General features: G+C 40.3%; 1 long non-coding RNA gene across 1 annotated transcript; it reads left to right on the top strand.

Moving 5' to 3' along the window:
• The first annotated feature begins 9,987 nt into the window (after positions 1-9,987).
• LOC118481079 lies at positions 9,988-11,030 on the top strand. The gene is made up of 2 exons (XR_004864321.1): positions 9,988-10,558; positions 10,636-11,030. It is a non-coding gene; the product is annotated as an uncharacterized LOC118481079 (long non-coding RNA).

The raw sequence follows: 11,030 nt of genomic DNA, 5'->3' as shown, positions 1-11,030 counted from the left end.
GTCTAAATTGCCCGATCTCTCTCGCATTCTCTCCCCTAACGCGTCCTCGCGCATTCTAAACTATAATATGTGTGTGTAAGTATAAACTACAGCTATCTATATCTACGTACAACCAAATTATGATGTAAGAGTCTAGGAAGTTTCGTGTCTCCTATGTGGCTCCTATGTGAAGTCTATATATATATATATATATATATATTGCACATTACAAGTTTCGATCGCACTCAATCGCATCATAAACTCGAAATCATTATGAATCGAATCTCATTCCCAATCTCTCCCTCTCTCTGTCTAGATGCCTTCCAACAACCCTACCTCGAGACGAATGGCTAGGAGAAGAGCCAAACGACGCGCCGATAAGAGGATTGCCTTGATCGTGACCAAAGAAGTGGTCAAGCTCATTCCTCGAATTGTGGCGCAAGTGCACTCTCTCGGCAACACTCGAGCCGCGAAGGACTCCGAGACAAAAGAGCCGCAATCTACTTTCCTCTACAAACACTTCAAAGCCTGTGATCCGATGGAATTCACAGGTGAAGGAGGTGTGACCCAACTACTACAGTGGTTCGATTCTATCGAAGTCACCCTTCGACAAAGCGGGTGTCCCGATAGTTTTCGTACTACTTGTGCCACCGGAGTATTCCAATCACGAGCACTCGAATGGTGGACCGCCGAACGCAACAAACGTGGGATCTCCGCAGCCTACGCCCTCTCTTGGTACGAGCTGAAGGAACTCATGAAGGAAGAATATTGTCCTCCTCACGAAGTCCAGAAGCTAGAAAACGAATTTTGGGAAATCAAGCAAACCGAAGGTGACAATGCTGGCTATACAGCAAGGTTTAAGCAGCTTAGTGAAATCTGCCCAAGTCAAGTCGACACTTCAGAAAAAGCCATTCCAAAATACATCCGCGGCTTACCTGAGTGTGTGGGTGATTTTGTCGAAGCTGCAAGACCTGCTACCATCGAAGAAGCCTACCGTTTAGCCGCAGAGATCAACAACAAACGAGTCCTGGACGGATTTTTCTCTAAGAAACTAGTCAAACAAGCTCATCAAGCTATCATCATCAATTCATCTGACGATTCCTCTGGAGAATCGGTCGATGGTTCATCTGATAGCTCCTCTGAGGGTTCATCTAAGGATTGCTCCGATAATGTCTCCGTCAACTCATCGGGCGAATCCGACAACGACACTGCATCATCTCAGGAAGCTCAACCTAGCCGCAAACGAAAGACCGTGAGCCCAGACTCTTCAACAACTGGACTGCCGCAACCCGAACCTCTCCGAGCAGTCCCAGTGCAACCGAAACGTGCTTACAACGGGCCTCATCCCCTGTGTTTCACATGCACGTATCATCACCCGCCAGAAGCAAACTGTCGCTATTTCACGAATTGCAACTGGTATGGTCATCATACACCGCACTGCCGCGCAGGACCGCAACTCTGAAGGGAGCCATCAACAACCACAGTCTCCGCAGGTGCCCTCCACAGCAACGTTATTTTGCTTCTAATGTTGTTGTAATAATACAACTTATTCCTATCGTTTTCTTGTATGTATGGAACTTATTTCATCGATCGTCGCATGTGGATTCTATTTCTCTTATATTCGAGCACCATCTAAACGCTAGCACTATGTACTATATAATGTATTTTACCCTTACAACACTCTTAGAATGAGGTACGATAGACGTGCAAGGAACAACTAATCGCGGGTGCACACGGGATTATTCTGGTCAGTGCACGAAGATCGTAGCAAAGTTCTAATGGTGCCATAACGTTTAAAAGCGTGGTCAAGGGTCTTGGCCATGTCAACAAAACGTGACACCGAAGCACGAGGCATAGGTAGTAGGGGTAACGCAAGGTGTGCTTTACCATACTACCGAAGCTTCGTGAAGAAAGTGCCATGTGGAGTTGGACGTTATTAGACCTATTATATTATAATGGTTATTTTCGACACATCACAATCGATTACAAGGCGTAACAAAAACGAAAATCGCATCACTGCGAGGCTTCTCGTAAGTCTGCGCACGCAACACAATTGCCACATCGATGGAGTTAGGTATGTTCACCCCGAAGAGCAATTGGAGCAACGCAAGACTGGCCGTAAGTCTTGAACGCAACTCAATCGTAGTTTTGCTAAGATTCATCTCGCAATCAAATCACTCGATATGTGGCTCGAATCGCAGTCGCATCATGTTTTTATCTCGCAATCACTAACGCTGGTTATTGGCTACTGTGTGAACCTCTATCATTTGGTGTGGATCGCTTATTGTGGATCGCTAGTCGAGTATCGAGAATCACTCGCCGCCTTTCACTTTAACGCATTTCGCACCTAATTCATCAACTCGGTACTCCTATCGCATTTCGCTATTACTTATCGATGTACGTATTCTATGTGTTATGTTAGCGCGCACAACCTCGCTTCACGAAACAAAACTAATAAGGCTGAAACATGGTGGTGTTTTAACCATATTAGCAGACTTTCGTGGAAAACGGCCATGTGGGCTAGCATTAGTTACTATTTGTGGTGTATTCAACTCAATCCAATCACATATCGCTCGCAACGCAACAATCGTCGCTTATCATCGATCAGGGTCTATTGCTTATCGATATTCGAGTGTCACTTGGAAGTCATCGCAGGTTGTGTAGTATTAGGGTACATGACATCGCTTCACGAGATGAAACTAATATGGGAAACGTAGCGTTTGTCGTATTAGCAACTCTTGTGGAAACATGCCATGCGGGTTTTGTGTGGAATCGAATCGAAATCGCATAAATCGAATCAATGAATCGTGTCGTTCGATATCGCTCATCAAACGTCATCTAACCCTGTGTGCCATGTCAATGTCTCGTATGATTGAACTACTCGCACTCGCTATCAACGCTTTGTCAGTATCCAATTCGCTTCAATTCAAGACTCGGTCTAACCTCCTATCGCTTGGACCGAGGAATCGAAATTCTATCGGTGTCTTATCGGTACGCGTGACACCGCCTCACGAAACAGAGGTAATATGGGTAAAACATGGTGGATACGCCACTGGTACTTCCTATATATAAGTGTTTTAAATCATATTAACAAACTTTCGTGGGAAAGTGCCACGTGGGGCCCGATGTAAATTATTTTTCCGTATTATTAAAGAAAACCAACTTTTATAAAAAAAAAAAAAAGATTATTAAAACCAATGGACAAGTGAAATTCTCTTGCCACATGGGGAAAACATCGAATCAGGTTAGCTCCAAGGGAGTTTCATAAGTCCCGTATTTCCTTAAAACTTTTACAAAATCTTCCCGAAAACGATGGTTCGACGATCGAGTTTCAGCTCGAACCCACGTTGCAGGAAAGCTTTCTTAAAACTTATTTCGCCGCCGAATTCTTTTAAAACGTGTGACCCAAAACCTATTATTAACTAACAAAACCCTCCCCATAGCGCTGGTGTAGACATCGATACAGCCAACGCCGCGCCATGAAGAGATTTTCCTAAATATCTTCGAAGATTAATCGATTATCGGTAAGTTTAAAACGCTATGGAATCGTTTTTGTGTGAGTCATCGCTTTTGGTTGTTCGAATCGTATCTCCTCTTCGTTCTCGCTCGTCAAATCTTAGTCAATCGCTCGCTATCCAGACGCTATCAAATCTCTACCTTCAGTCGCATCAACTCTTACGACCCTACTATTGGATTAATTTCGGGACGAAATTTCCAAAAGCAGGGTAGACTGTAACAACCCGCACTTTCGTGCATTGTTACTACTCGATACACTCGTTACGCCTAGCACCAGAGATTCGGATCATAATGTGACTATATCAGTTATATCGCTAAATCAAAGTGTAATCGAATAATTTCGCATATCTTATCACTATTACAAAGCTATTTTCGCAAATAATAACGCTCATGATGACGTTGAGTGAGGACCTATTCTACCCTCCTCGATAGTCGTGAGGTGTCAAAACGTAAACAACCAACGCTAACAAGGACTATTGGGTGAGTACCATGCCTCCAACCGTCATGACGATGATGGCAATACGAGCAAGTAGTACCCCGATAATCACCGTGGCACATCACATCGAAGAACGCACTCGAAGGCACGCGTAACACGATCATCGCACTGAATATTGAAGATATAGATACGTATATACGACCTTTTTTTGTGATTTATTTATAATAAATAAATAATAATATAAATATATGGAAATGTGGCCCAAACTATCGCAACGCACCAAAAACGAGGATCGAAAGGCCAGCCGACAGGACAGGCCAGCCGATCGAACAGGCCAGCCTATCGGACAGGACAGGCCAGCCGACAGGACAGGCCAGCCGACAGGACAGGCCAGCCTATCGGACAGGACAGGCCAGCCGACAGGACAGGCCAGCCTATCGGACAGGACAGGCCAGCCGACAGGACAGGCCAGCCGACAGGACAGGCCAGCCGATCGAACAGGCTAGCCTATCGGACGGGACAGGCCAGCCGACAGGACAGGCCAGCCGATCGAACAGGCCAGCCTATCGGACAGGACAGGCCAGCCTGCCCTCCTTTCCTTCCTCCTTGCCTATAAATACCCCTCATTCACCTCCAACACACTTGTTGTTACTGTTGCTGCTCGACTAGAAGTTCCAACCCCTTTATCTCTCGATTTCTCGCGATTCATGTAAGTTTCTACCTCAAATTTTGTACTTCCTTGATCTTTATGCATTCATACACCTTTCTACCCTTCAAATCTCAACTTTTAAACGTGAAATCAACGGATTTGGTGTGTTCTAGGGTGATGTCACCATGGAGTTCTTCAAGAGTGATGTCATCCCATGAAGAACAACTCAGATCCGAATGGTTTCCATACGATTTTACATAAATCTCGTCTAAATCTATGTTTTCCAACCAAGAAGTTACGAATTTGAGATGTTCTAGAGTGATGTCATCATGAAGTTCTTGTGAACTTCAAGTGTTGGCCTCATTCCCCTAAGAACAACTCAGATCTAAGAAACTCCATAAGGATAATCATGGTTTTCACACCAGATCTACACATAAAAACGGTAGAAACAAAGCTTAGACCGACCTTCTACTCATTCCTAGTGTCGTGTTGGTCAAGGATCTGATTCCTACCGAAGAGATGACCAATTTCGGGTTAAACACGGAAAAACCGCCAAGAACGGCCAGTTCTGATGAACGGGGTGATTCCCGGCCGATAGAACAGGTCGGAATTGATGGGATTTCAGTCGTTCAACACGTCACCACAACGTCTCGACCAAAAACACCGAAAAACACTCGAAAATCATCAAAAACAGCTGGACAGGCTGGCCGATCGAGCGGCCCAGTTGATCGAGCGCCCCAGCCGATTGGCTGGACCAGCCGATCGAACGGCCCAGCCGATCGAACGGCCCACTCGATCGAACGGCCCACTCGATCGAGCAGCTCGGCCGATCGAGCGGTCCATCCGAATGGGCCAGTTCAATCCAAATTTTCGTCCAATTTCACGTAAATCGATGCCGTCTAACGCGTAACCCAATACTCATGTAATTAGTCTGAAATCAGGGCATTCTCAGGCACCATCTCGTCAATCCAACCGAATACGCACTGTGAGTATACTTGACCCTTTTTATCGAATTTTGGGTGTAACATACATTCCTTATAAATCGAACTTATCAAACGAATGATTCAATTGGACAATTTATCACTTGCGAATAACTGTTTGCATAGATATACATGATGCTAGTTGCATGTATGCTAGGACTTATACTCGTGACGTCCCACCACAACTAGTATAGTACTATTTCGCCCGAGGGGGTCTAGTTATGCCATCGAAGAGTCGAGCATCGAGGACTTAGCTGGTAGTATCAGTTTTGTGAGTATATATGTTGTGTGTTACGTTTATGCATGTGGAAATTTGCAACACTTTAATCTATTATACTATTACATATCAAACCTGTATACTCGCCAATACTTTTGTATTGACAATATTTTAATGTATGTTGCAGGTTTAGTCGAAGTCTACATCAAATCAAGCTAGGAAGTCTAGAAACTCACCTAAAATCTAGGTTGTCGGATTTGAATTGTTCGAGAGGACAAGAAATCTGTGATAACCTATGTGATTGTATTGTTTGTTAGTATGGGATGACAAATGTAATAAATATTATCGCAATCTAGTTGTTATGGATTCTCTTGAGCAATCTGATTCGCCTAGTGCCGCGCCCCGATGATTCCGCCATCGGTTGGGGTGTGACAACCCAGCACATCCATCGTTTTTCTGAAGCGTCCTTTTGTTCTCTTCAGTGTGGTTGCAAGACCTTAGAGTCAACTCAAGGATAAACATTTCACACACGCGTGCGAATATGACCGGGGCTTCAGCTGATACATACGAACATTAATTGCGTCAGATCGGAACTAACCGTGATATGGATGTGCTTCAGATCTAAAAGTTTAATAAACATCATAGAAGAAGACGTATACAATTGATATTCGTAGTCATGTTGTTTGATAATTGAAAGTTTATCATAAACTGAAAGATATTACAAAGATAATCATAAATCAAACTGTAAAAATTCAAACATAATTCGAAATCATTTGAAACACATCTGAAGCATTACACGTGATTCATTGGTTATTCGAACGGATCACCAACTGTTTGAAGTTTCAATCTGAATTGTTGTTATATTTCGAATTTGGGTTGCAAATCTGAATCGTTGTTCACAGCTGGATTTGATACTATTTCAGAATTAGTGTTGATTGAAGAAAATGATATATACTGAACAGGAGAAATACAGAGAAAGGAGGTAGAAGAATGTGTGGTGGGACCCATAAAAATTTATTGATTTAATAAAAGCTTTATATAAAATAAAAAGAAATGACTATTTTGCCCCTCAGGAAAAGGACAAAATAGCATAATTTAATTTGAGAAATATGACTTGATTTCACTTTTGGACCAAAATGGCAATAAAAGTAAAACCACAGGGACCCAGATGCAAAAAGTTTCAAATTTGGACTAAAGTGGCAAAAGTGACCAAACCTCAGGGACCAAAATGGCAGTTTACTCAAATAGATATAACAAGTTATTGTCTTCAGAATCAGACGAATGTTACAACCACTCAGAAAATCACCAAAATGATATTGAAATTTGTGAGCCTTCAAATTATTTTGGGAACCATGAAAGAAGACCACCTCACGAAACGAGGTTTCATAATCATGAGAAACGAAGAAATTTGATCGTATCACATTTTTAATTTAATATCGTATTATAGCGTATCGTTGAACCTTCCAGAAGAAATCACAAGCTGATATATAAAAAATACATATAACGAGTTATCGTCTTCAGAAGACCACCTCACGAAACGAGGTTTCATAATCATGGGAAACGAAGAAATTTGATCTTGGAAGAGACCGAAGGTTTGGGTACAACTTCAAGTCATGAAGATCACTCTGCAAGAGTTGATCATGATGACTGTAATAAAATGGAACATAATCCCAGATTGTCTAGAGAAGCGCTTTTATCATGTGTCATATGTTGGACGGAATATAGTTCAACTAGATTGGTTTAGCTTTAAGCTTTAATCTTGGCGTCTCCCAAATTTGCAACATCTATTGTTATCAGATTGTGAATATTCCTTTTCTTAAAAGTGTGCTGAAACATCATCAAATTCTCTGCTAAAAGAAGCATCAACAAATTCAGATCAAAAGTGTGCTGAGTTGGACAACCGCTTCTCAACGAAAGGAATTGTAAAAAGGAAAAGAGACACAACTCGTGTATCTGCAAAGACAGAATCACAGTCCTTTCCTTCAATTTCCAGAACAGCCACCAGCAATATCAGTTTGTTACCAGTGCGGTTGCCGTGAGCCTGGGGAACTTTTAATAAGCTATCACAGTTGTCAAATTCGCTGTGTGCATTAATATTGTTTTAACAGTTTTTTTTTGCGGGATTTGGAATTGAAATGGGTGGATAGGTTTGAGTTATTTTATTTAGTTCAAATTTCTTTGAGTTGGGTTTGAGCTTGGATTAATTAAAATGTATTTTAGATTGGACTTTGATTGGGTTAAGTAATTAAGTGAATAAGTGGCTAAAGAATAATTATATAAATTGTGTTATATACTTGTATATTAAATAATAATCAGTGTTTATTTTTTTTTAATTCATGATATTTTTTTCTAAGTGGGCGGTTGAAAATTTTCAAGGGGTGCGGTCGAAATTTCCGGTGAAAAATAACACTAAAAATTATTTTTTCAAGTGGTGCGCCCGCCCACCCACGCCTTAGGGTGGGTATGCCCTTAGCGGGGATGGTAAATGGTGTAAGCACCGATGGTGGAAGCTGTGTTTACTAAGACTGTGTTATGTTTCACACCCTCATATGGTGTGAGTTAGGGGTGTGCAATAACCGAACCGTTAATCGAAACCGAACCGAAAACTGATAAAACCGAACCGAAATTAACCGAAAGTCCATTAACGAATATTTTTTTTACCATCGGTTAATCGAAATTAACCGAACCGAACCATTTATTTTTTTTATATATTTCTAGCTTTTATACCTCTATATCATGTATTTCATTTTTATACTTTCATTTTATGTAATAATACCTCTATTTCATTTATTTATGCCTTCATTTCATTTATTTATACCTTCATTTCATTTATTTAAACATCTATTCATGCATTTATACCTCCATTTCATTTATTTATACATCCATTTCATGTATTTATACCTCCATTACATGTATTTCTAAGCAAAAAAAATAGCCCTTGTTTGAATTGGTTATTAACCGAAAATTAACCGAACCGAACCGAAAACCGACAAATTAACCGAATTAACCAAACCGATTAACCGATGACTTTGGTTACAGTTACGGATAATGCTAATAACCGAACCGAACCGAACCGTGCACACCCTTAGTGTGAGTGGGGGGATAGGGTGGAGGTATGGTCCGATATGGGGGAGCTTCCTGAAAGCACAATTTTTTTTGAGACAATCATCAACAGTCTTCCTGCTTACATGCGGTGGCGGACCCAAGAATTATTTGTTGGGGTTGCGGATGAATAGTTCAAGCATATTTTCAGGGAGTGCGGGCGGGTTTTTTGCCTAAAAAATACACTAATTTTCACTTAGGTCTGCCCCTGCTTACGCGACAATCATGTTTTTTAAAGTTATTACAAACATAGAATAGAAACATAGATCTTATCTAATGTTAATTATATAGTTTAGGGAGGGTTTAAGCAATTCTTTATGTAAACTACCTTGAGATGGTTTCTTGGTAACAAACATAGAATAGAAACATAGATCCATGGGCGGACCTACCTCACTCGGTGGGTGACGGGCGCACCCCTTGAAGAAAAGAAATTTAGTTTTAATTTTGACCGAAAATTTCGACTGCACCCCTTAAAATTTTTCCTTTCCTTGAACTTTGTTGTAAACCAAGAAACGAGTTTATGTTGTCTGCAATGAAAAAGAATTAACGGGAATTGTGACAAGATCGTGAGAAGGCTTTTTGGTTTATGAGTGTGTAACAGGGAAAATAGCAGAGAAGAAGGTTGTAATGAAGGAAAAAAAAAGCAATTATTTTTTTTGGAAATAAGGAAAGCCTAAATCTCGTAAATTATTAAAAAAATTGCAACCCGATGAAAATGAATTAATTTTTCATTAAATATTATATTGTATTTACACATTCATCGTTAATTAATTTATGCATGAAAAATAAAAATGATCCATTCTCTTTTAATTAAGGATAAGTTACATGTTTTGTCTTTTATCTTAACACTATTTCAGGCGGTGACATTTTCAACGAATTTTGACAGGTTTTGCCCTTTATAGAGAATTTTGTTACACGTTTTGTCCTTTGACCCTAACACTGTTAGTTTTTTTGGTTAAATATGGTTATGTACATTGCATATGAGGGCATTTTTGTCATTTCACCATCCCAATGACTATTTTATAAATAATTTATATTGCGGGACTATTTTGTAAAAAAATATAGATAAAAGAATTAGATCTACTCTCTCTCTCTATAAAGTCTCCCCACCATCTCTCTCTTTTCTCTCTCTCTCTCTCTCTCTACGATCTACTCCCCCTTCACTCTCTCTACGATATGCTTTCCCAAACAAGAGTGATCTAATAACCAAACAAGATTGAGTAATAAACAAGTTGCAAGATGCAAGATCAAGATGAATTGATCAAAGATTGATTAACACAACCACACCAAACTGCCACCAACAACAACCACACGACACCACCACAACCACCAGATCTACCGTGAACTCGAATCTCCAGTGGAATCGGAAGGCGGCGATTAGGGTTCAATGACGAAGGGCCCTGATACAGAGTGGGTGTTTGGATGATGATGGTGGTAGGGGTGCGGGTGGGGGTTGTGCGATGAGGTTAGGGTTCCGACCAATGCTTACTCAAAACCACCTGAATTTGTAAACGTTGGTGCTTTTTTTTTCTTTTGATTTTGTCATTAGTAAAGCTACAAAGTGGCTACGGAGATTGTTGTAATTGATGTCAATAAGGATTCAAAGATTCTTAATGGAACTCAAATGAGGTTGATCACGGAGGACACTAATTGAAGCGTCTCCAAGAGTTCACTTGGAGGTATATATAACATATTTATCATCTTTATATTGTTATAATAAGATAGATTATTTGTTAAGTTGTTTTGTTGGTTTTAGGGATTTGATGATACTTCATATCAATATTGTTTTGGATGGTTTGGGTGGTGGTGGTCGGCAGGTGGTGGTGGTGGTGGAAGTGTCTGAGCAGGCAGTGGTGGGTTGATGGCAGATTTGTTTTGTTTTATTTTTTTAAATAATATTAAATAAATGGATAAAAAGACTAAACACCCTTGGGTAACCAGATTTAACAAGAAAATCTAACTGGATTAGCACTAAAGGACAAAACGTGCAACAATTTTCCCTATAATGTGCAAAACTTGTCAACATTCGTTAAAAAGGAGGATACCGTCTGAAAAAAGATATCAAAAAAAATGACAAAACTTGTAATTTTTCCTTTAATTATTTAGGATAATAATATGTTAATAGATTTTTACTAACCTTAAAAAATAGAT

Source organism: Helianthus annuus, chromosome 8, assembly GCF_002127325.2.
Source record: "Helianthus annuus cultivar XRQ/B chromosome 8, HanXRQr2.0-SUNRISE, whole genome shotgun sequence".
NCBI classification, from domain to species: domain Eukaryota; kingdom Viridiplantae; phylum Streptophyta; class Magnoliopsida; order Asterales; family Asteraceae; genus Helianthus; species Helianthus annuus.
This window is presented reverse-complemented; position numbering and strand designations above follow the sequence as displayed.